We start from the raw sequence: 8,011 nt of genomic DNA on the forward strand, positions 1-8,011 counted from the left end.
TTGGTGGATAACGCAAGTGGAAATCAAAGGCGTCGGATTTACGGCAAAGCCTCAAAGAATTCCCATTAGTGTTTAAATGTTGCAATTTAGAGAAATAAGCCAAAGCAGGAATGGAAAAGGTAAAAGAGGATTTGATTTTGTAATGTTTTGTTTGCACAGATGTATATATGGTGATGTTTTCTGACACATCTCTTACTCACGCTTTTTTGGCTTGTCTTTAAACCCTCCCTTTGGCATTGCCAGACTAAGTTATGTGGATTGCCTGTGAAGATGTGATATCTTGGAAGCACTCAGACTGCCCCCAGAGAATTGGCCTGTAAACCATCATTAGCGAGTGGAGAAGTGTAAGTCTTTAAAATGTTAGATCCAGCTGACGTGCCATATAACCCTTTTTATTCCCAGTGACAAACCAAACCATCTAAAATCATGTATAATTATGGCGAAGCAAATCCAATTTACCCCTTCTGAATGCAAGGTTCTCTAAATAAATGAAATTATAGATTCAGAAACATAAAGCAACTGCAGTATTTCACAAAGTACATCTCTGCATTTGGATCCCAATTCAACACGTGTTCTCCACGAATAGCATTTTAAAAGGATTAATTGACTTTTTTCTTTGATTTCTAGATGCGATGGATTAAAGCCCAGTAGGCTAGTGTTGGGATTTGTCTTTCTGATCTTTTGGATTTTAAAACAAATTCAAAAGAAAGAAAAAAAAAAAAGCTCTGACTTTTGATGCAGTCGTGGCAAGACAGAATTTCATATTTAGCTTTGACATCTTTGACAATTGGGGAGAGAGAGGCAACCTTCACAACTTCCAAGCGCACATAAAAGTTAGATCAGTTGCATTTTTAAAGGTGCAAAGGGAAGTCATCATACTCAACCAAATCAACATTTCAAAGTCATCACGGAGCCCTTGACTTTTGTGGCAGATCACAGAAGAGTGGATTGGCAAGACTCATTTACATTGTTCAGAAATCGCTCGCCGGTCTAACTTGAAAAGAAAGATACCCTTTACACGGCTTAAATATAACCTTTTGTCTCTCACTCTGCAGAATAAAATGTAAAAAGAATAGTCGGCAACATTAAAACCAGTCATAAATAAACGCTTGCATCCATGCATGCAAATTAAAAGCGAGAATAGGACAGATGTAAATGTTAATGTTGTTAATTTCCCCTCTTTATTAATGTTGTTAAAAAGTGTTTGAGGATTTATAATGAAAGAAGTTTGAGTGACTCCTTGTGCACGGCAGATCTGTGGACCTGTCAGTTGATTAGTCCTCTTGATTACCATTTATAAGAGGCCCCAGAGCTCTATTATTTGCATTCCTATTTAGCCATGATTCTGCGGAGGGCACACCGTGATTAAACTTGTCAAGAGGCCTGATTGACAAGGTCAAATCTTCGCATTCCATTCTGCAGAAAAAAGAAAGTAAAATAGACACTGGATGTGTCAGCTTCCCTTTCCTTTTCCTCTCCCACCAAGCTCAACAAACTCCCCCCTCTCCCTACTTCCCTCCTTCCCTTCCCTCCCCTCCCTGCCTCCTTCCCTCTCTTTCCTCTTACAATCTCCGTCAGGAATGTTTTAATTTTAGGGATAGATTCTGCCTGTCAAGCGAGGCTGGATGGCCCGTAGTTCAGACGATGAGATGTGATGGGTATAAAACAATAAAAAAAATAGAAAAGAGTAGGAGATGGGAGAGAACAAAGAGCAAAAGAGCTCACTTTATTGGACAGATTTAATTACACTGAATAGAGATTAAGGCAGGGAATCCACTGAGGTGTGAAATTAACCCTTGATTACTGATGAAGCTCTGAGCAGAGGCTGAAAACAACAGTCAAAAAAGATTGACCACTTGGAAGTGGTAATTATTTCAGATATCACCTATTTAAAAAAAAAAAAGGAAATCTGGATAGGTAATATTAGCATGCATAAATGAACGAGGATAGGTAACTACATTATTAACCAGTCTTGAAAACGCTAACAGAGAGAGACTTGACATGGTCTGAAATCTAGCAGCTTGCTTGCATCAGAGATTACTAACCTTTCTGTTAGACTGGGCTCTTCCCCTGGAGGGGATCGGGGCCATGGAGGGAATGAAAAATACAATTAAAAATGCAGAAATTAGTTGATGCAATCTGCTCTCTCTAAATGGTGTTTTACTCTCATGAAATCTCACCGTATAGTAGAAAATGGACAGTTGAGTAGATAAATACATGTATATTGTTGGCCGTTTATTCCCACTGTTTCAAATCAAGGTTACAAAGTACTTACAAGTTAAATACAGTCTTGTGAAAGAACAACATAAAAGAATAAAACAAAAAATTAATATTTATTCATCTAACCGTCACCATGCATTATCCTCCAGGAGGGAAATGGGACATCCTCTCTTTTAGACCTGATGCTCACAACTCAAATGCTACTGCCCCGACAAGGCTAGCTGTTCCTATAATTAGCAGTAATTAATGAACAAAAAGCCAACACTCGTTTGTATTTTAAATTATCTTAAATGATCCCATTAGCACTTGTCATAGTCCTGTACACTAAACAGCGTGAGTTCAATTAGATTTTTGTCATATTAAAGTGGTTTCACGATGCCACATTTAAAGTCTTATCCGGTTGTGTTTTCTTTTCTTCAAATGATCTGCAAGATTACTCCAACAATCCTCTCCCATGCCGTAAGGTTTCCGGTCTGTCCACCGAACTTACAAATATCCCTCTGTTTTCTCTAACACACTTTGCACCGTCTCTTATATAAAAGTGTTTAGTGCAGTGTATTATATTGGGTATCTAGGCTAAACCACCACTGCCTACCTCTTATCCCTAACTGTGCGTGCATGACAGCATGCATACAATAAAATATGTACCCTGTCTTGTACATTTCATTCCCGGTGCTGAACGGACAAGGGAGGAGGACAGAGAGGAGAAATAAAGTGCCATAATGAATCTAAGGGGCATAATTCATTCTGATCAAACGCACTCAGGGATGAGTCATGCTCCGGTGAACCCTTCTGACCACTGATGGGTCTACAGCAGAGAAGAGGATGAGGCGGGATTGACGAGCGCACATAAATTCTAATTATTCCCAATGTATGCGATCCTGCAAATGGCCGTCCTCGCAGTGGTGGCCGACGATGGTTTTCTCTAACAAAACCCCCCTCCCTTCTCAAAATGTCCCCTCAGACTTTTCTTTATTTTTTTTTATGAAGAGCTGTGGCTGTAAACCTGGGACAGGAGCTATAGAGCAGAAGGAATGAAAGCAGCGGGTCGTGTAGTTGGTACAGAAGGGAGAAAAACACAGCGGCTCTGGTGCTGGGAGAAGAAAGGTACGATGATCAATTAATCCAGGCAGTAATTGGATGAGTGTGTATGTAAAGCGGTAATGCTGTAATGAAAGTCATCCATTGTGCACGTTCTCTCCCTGGCCGGTGAACCATCCCCCTCATCATCCTCTGAATCTCAGGTGCTTAGCCATGCAAATCTGTCTGACAGCCCAGTACATCTCTGTCTGCCTAATTGGACAGTATAGAGTTGTTTATGGGTATTGCAGACATTTAGGACTCAGTTGGGGGCTGCTCAAAAATCATTAGCAAACGGCCCCTGTTACTGGACTGTCAGCTTCACTTCACCAACGTCAAAGCACTGCGATAAAAAAAAATGTTTATCTCTGTCAACAACAGGGAAAGGCTCTTTTTAAATGGAACAGTATACTTGCTGAACATTCAAACATGTTCTGAAATAAGAGGATATCTGGATGCTAGCAGCGTGTTGTATCGGCCCCATCGTTAGTTCGTGAGCTGGGGTTTATTTTTATTAATTAGAAAAACATTGTAGAATTTGCAGTGGGTGGATATTTACCCATATACTGAGTTTGTCTTAATATTCAGCGTTAGTCCCTTATGTTGCATATTTTAGAGCATAGGTCTTCAACAGGGGGTCCATGACCCCCAGGGGGTCCGCGGATGTACTGCAGGGGGGGGTCGCGAAATCGTTTGTAGATAAAGCTAATATTTTTTTATAAAGAAAATGTTGCACATTCACATTGCACCCCCCCCCCCCTCACCCCCGTCGCACAGAACTCCGACAGCACCCCCCCCCCCTCGTTTGAATACCGCTGCAGTAGGGGGTCCCTGCTCCGTAATACACCTGTTTGGGGGTCATTGGCCTGAGAAACGTTGAAGACCCCTGTTTTTCTGAAGATTTAAAGCTGCTATATCAATATTGTTTACAAACAATGGATCAAATGGCAAAGTATACGTGAAAAAGGTTGTTTCTTTTTTACTGAGAGTTTTAGCATCTTTCAGCGTATTGTTTTGGTTTTCCGTCCTGCAACGTTACTGTTTCGCTTCAGTCTTGCGATAGGCAGCTATTTCCATTGTGCACTACATGCTCAACACTTATACAGTTAGAGACTAGCTGGTAAGACATATTGTAGCGTTTAGCAGCTAAAGAGGCGGATGTTTCCCTTAGGAGTTGGTAGAGACCAAAACAGAGCTAAAAGGGGAGTTAATATTGGACTTGCATTCATCAAGAGGACAGAAAAGAAAGTCCAAATGAATGCTAATGTTGCTCTGTAACTGCTGGATGTGTAAATTAGCAACTGTTAGCTAACTTAAAATGTGATGTCAGTGTTGTGTTCACAGCTGGTTTCCACAGCCCAAAAGTGGCACACAAAGAAATCAGTTTATGCACATTTAAACAACCCGTCTCTGAAGCTGAATGGATTTGATTGGTGAAATAAAGAGATTATATATTGTACAAAATGATTTACGTATGTGGTACTCAGATTAACAATAGCATATGTTGGTTGTGGTGAACTCATTAGTCCATTGAAGAGGGGTACACCGGAGATTTTGTGTTGTACTTTAGGTGACTTGTAGAGACGCTTTTAAAAAGGTTGTTCAAAATCGATGCAGCAGAGGTCAAGATACTTTGACTTTTATTCTCTAGTCTGAGTCAAGCTTCAAAAATGCTGAATCAATTCTCATAATGTTGCTTCTTTTGTTGGACTTCCTCCGCCTGTTCAATGATCTCATCTTTCAAACTCCATTTACTGACTTTTACTGACTTATTTGTGGTCTCAAAGCTAAAATAACCTTAAAGCATCATCAGGGTTGATTCCTCAGACTTTCCCAGGCTCAGTAGTAATCCCCATGGCATGTTAAACTGATCCTTTTAATAACAATTTTCATAATCAGTAAGTAGATTAAGTCATTTATCAAGCAAAGATTACAAACATTTGCTGGTTCCAGCTCCTAAAATGTGAATATTTGCTTTTCTTTCTTTTTGTATGATTGTAAATCAAATAAATTAGACATTTTAAACCGTTTGTCCGACAAAACAAACGCATTTTAATATCACCGTGGGCCCTCGCTGGTTGTAATTGGGTATTATTACTATTTTGTGACGTTTTATAGACTTAACAATGAATTAATTTATTGGAAAGAAAAACGACAGATTAATTAAACATAATAATCATTTGTTCCGGGCTTAATTAGTTCCATTTAATTTCCCATTTTATCAAAGAACAAAGTGGGAAAATATAAGTAAACGTAACTTTTCCAACATTCGGTTTACTATACAACAAACGTTCTGCCTTTTTACTTTTCACCAGAAATATAAAAGTCGCCAATTGTACGTCAGGCTGCACCCGGAGTTCCCAGTGGCTCCAAACACAAGCTGCAGGTTCGGCTTATGAATGTTCAAATTGAAGGCACTCTGATTTGCATGGCTGAACATGGTGAGGCAGGGGAACAGGTCAGAGGGAGTCCAGAGACACAAGCTTTTAGAGGGATGAGGCTGTGCCAGGCTGCACGGAGGTGATGTGCTCATTGCACTGATGTGACCTCGCACACAGTGTGAACAAAAGAGGAGCTCGAGGGCTCGGCTAAGATCACACACCTAACGGAGAGCTGGCCGTACGGTACTGTAAACATCACAGAACATGCAGCGATGACTAAGATTCATTCTCAAAGTTATTTATTAACGTTCATTAACACAAAGCCATTTCAAAGACAAACCTTCAGCCGGCGGTAATGGTCGTGTCATCAAGCGGTCTTCCATTTTTGCAGAGGGACTGTTTTATCATTGCACTTATCTCTGTCGGGATGCAAATGTAGCGGACGATTGATCGGAGTGACCACAGAAGAAGACTTTCCGCAATGGACAAAAAACTGGTGACAAGACAAGGGTAAATTCAGAAGGTGGTGCTCACTCTAACTCTTTTTTTTTTCCCTCTCTCATTTTGTCTCCCCCTTTTTCTCTCTCTGGCTCTTTAAACCTTTCCATCTTTATAGCTGAGCCAATCAATGGCAAACCAGTGTCTATTGTCTGTTCTGTGCTCAGGCCACTGCCCTCCTCCTGCACCCCCCCATTACAGAAATGTTTCTTCCCATCAGTGCCTTTACTTATCACTTCCCGGGTGACATTGAACTTCCTATGCCCCGGCCGCCGAGACACATCTCTGAACTCACACAATTACTCTTCATCCCCACTAACAATTTAGTAATGAAGTATTGATTTCCAGATTCCTCTCCTATGGATGATATTAGATTTTGTTTGATAAACTGTGCCTGGGCCTCTAATCTGCACTGTCCCTTTTCCCACTGTCTGTAAAACAAAGTGCCACTGGAGAGATAATGACCAGGGAACATCGATGAACTCATTTCATCAATTTGTAACACTTGACAATGAAAAAGGGCAGGCATTTTTCAAGCAGCAATGTCAAAGTTTATTGCTCTGGGTACGGTCTTATTGGAAGCCAGACATCTTGAGCAGCGTTCAGCTCTAATTTATGGGCCCCAGTGTGCCAGTTACTTTTAAAGGAAATGTTTGGATACTGGGAGGATATTAGTGTTGCACCTGGGTTGTCTGATTTCCAGAGCCACCGGGGATTCATGTGTCATGTTAGACAATATAAAAACAGCAGAGGAGACGCTGAAACTCTGGCTATTTGCAATGCAAGAAAATGCCATTTAGGGCATGAATCACGCTGAGATGTTACATGCAAGTCACACATGCACTGAATTCTAACGCTTTCTGGATGAACGTGTTCTCAGAGCATAAAAATGCATCATTACTGACAATAGGTAAAGGTTTGAATTTAATCTCCATTCATTTGAGCAATGCTGAAGATGCCTCTTCCCTAAAATAAAATGGCAGTGCAGACTTTGCAGGTTTAAATCTCTTTTAGTCTAATATTTTAGTTTGAATTAAATCTCTTCATAAACATACATATAATAAGTCTTAACCATTATTACAATCAATGCGACGGACTCCAACGTGTTTCCTCTGTGTGTATTCCTCAACTGTTGCATTGTGAACATGAACCAATTTGCAGAACATGTCAAATGTATTAGATTTTGACATGCTCTGCACTTGTGTTGTACTCATCTGGCCTCACATATCTTTTAGTCTCTACACAGTCAACATTCAACATGCAACAGTCAATTGGTGTTGCAGCAAAAATCAATCTACACTCAATACCCCATAATGACAAAGATTTCTTCAAATTTGGTTAAAAAGAAAAAACCTGAAACATCACATTAACATAAGACACCTAATCATTTATCTCAGGTGCTTCCCATTTCTCTTGATCATTTTGAAGATGTGTCTACACCTTGATTGGTAAATTCAACTGATTGGACATGATTTGTGAAGACACACACCTGTCTACAGTATATAAAAGGTCTCACAGTTGATCGTGTTCGTGCACAGATCTGGGAAAGGCTACAAAAGAAACATTGAAGGTTGCAAAGAGCACAGTGGCCTCGATAATTCTGTTAGAAACAACCAGGACTCTTCCTGGAGCTGGCCGCCCGGCTAAAGCGAGCAATCAGGGGAGACGAGCCGACGGTAACTCTGGCTGAGCTCCAGTGTGGAGATAAGAGTCTTAAGACTGCCAAATTACGAAATGTGAAAACAGTGAAGGGTTCTGAATACTTTCTTAATGCACTGCAGTTAAAATAACTGTAATAATTTACCCTCATGTAGCGTTTTCTAACATTTATT

Source organism: Cottoperca gobio, chromosome 7, assembly GCF_900634415.1.
Source record: "Cottoperca gobio chromosome 7, fCotGob3.1, whole genome shotgun sequence".
In the NCBI taxonomy this organism is placed as follows: Eukaryota; Metazoa; Chordata; class Actinopteri; order Perciformes; family Bovichtidae; genus Cottoperca; species Cottoperca gobio.